The following is a 1,504-nucleotide window of genomic DNA, read 5'->3' as shown; positions in this document are numbered from 1 at the left end:
TTGGGCCATCCTCCACTGCACTCCCTGGCCATAGCAGAGAGCTGGCCTGGAAGAGGGGCAACCCGGACAGAATCCGGCGCCCTGACCGGGACTAGAACCCGGTGTGCTGACGCCGCTAGGCGGAGGATTTGCCTGTTGAGCCACTGCGCCGGCCTTTATGCATTTTCTATACTACACTTTTTGTTGTTATTTTAGAGTGTACTTCATCTTCTTATACAAAAATCCTCCTGTAAAACAGTGTGCCATGTTATGCTGCCAATAGCCTCATATTCCTCATGTGAACTAGGTCTCTTGATTGGCCAGGAGGTCATGTTATTGACTTATGCCCAAAGTTTGTGTAAGTCTGCTGTCTGATGTTAACAAAATAATAAAATGGCTTAATTATGCATTTTTCAGAATGTATTCCTGTCATTAAGCTACACATGACAATAATTACAGTCTGGGACATTTAAAAGAGATAATCCTTGCCAAAGAAATTTCATTATTTTTTATTTGTATCACATGTCATAGACTTCATATTAAATTCTGTTAAGTAGCATACATTTAGGGCCGGTGCTGTGGTGCAGTGGGTTAAAAGCCCTGGCCTGAGGTGCCCGCATCCCATATGGGCACCGGTTCTAGTCCGGGCTGCTCCTCTTCCAGTCCAGCTCTCTGCTATGGCCTGAGGTAGCAGTAGAAGATGACCCAAGTCCCTGGGCCCCTGCACCCTCAGGGGAGACCTGGAAGAAGCTCCTGGCTCCTGGCTTTGGATCGACGCACCTCCGGCCGTTGCGGCCATCTGGGGAGTGAACCAGTGGATGGGAGACCTCTCTCTGTCTCTACCTCCCTCTGTAACTCTGTCTTTCAAATAAATAAAATAAATCTTTTAAAAAAAGCATATATTTGTGGCCTTTTTCAGATACTGGAATAATTATGCATTTTATTCCACCCACACATTATCCAATGACCATGGAAATATGATTAATGCATTTCTCATCATTGCAGTGGCAAAGACATACATACATATTTGAAAGTTAAGTTGGGAATGGTTTGAAACAGCATGTGTTATATTTATATTTAAGTAGTTGACCAACTGTATTTATTTTCATAATGCAAAATTCAGAAAAGAAATGATAAAAAACATATTTCAGTGCTCGCTTCAGCAGCACATATACTAAAATTGGAACGATACAGAGAAGATTAGCATGGCCCCTGTGCAAGGATGATACGCAAATTCGTGAAGCGTTCCATATTTTTCCCTTTTGCATCACAACACCCCACCCCTTGCCCGCATCAGCTCATCCACTCTGTACCATCCAACCTGTACCTCAGCTATATATACACCTCCCTTTTACAATAAAGTGAGACCCTGCTTTGAAAAAAAAAATATATTTCAAATGCTTAATTGAAACTCTGTAAATTCATGCTAAGCGAAAAGTTTCTTTGGAGAAGTTAAAATGTGGGAGTATGTGATTTTTATGCTCATTCAAAAATAGGTTCTAAGCCTTGAAAACAGATCTGAGTT

The 1,504-nt window shown here is 42.0% G+C and overlaps 1 non-coding gene across 1 annotated transcript; it reads left to right on the top strand.

Annotated features, from left to right (window-relative positions):
* The first annotated feature begins 1,129 nt into the window (after window positions 1-1,129).
* On the top strand, window positions 1,130-1,236 carry LOC133775543 (U6 spliceosomal RNA). The gene has a single exon (XR_009868271.1). It is a non-coding gene; the product is annotated as a U6 spliceosomal RNA (small nuclear RNA).
* Window positions 1,237-1,504: the final 268 nt, after the last annotated feature.

Source organism: Lepus europaeus, chromosome 16 (genome assembly GCF_033115175.1).
Source record: "Lepus europaeus isolate LE1 chromosome 16, mLepTim1.pri, whole genome shotgun sequence".
NCBI classification, from domain to species: Eukaryota; Metazoa; Chordata; class Mammalia; order Lagomorpha; family Leporidae; genus Lepus; species Lepus europaeus.
Note: the sequence above shows the minus strand (reverse complement) of the source record. Positions and strands in the feature narration are given on the sequence as shown.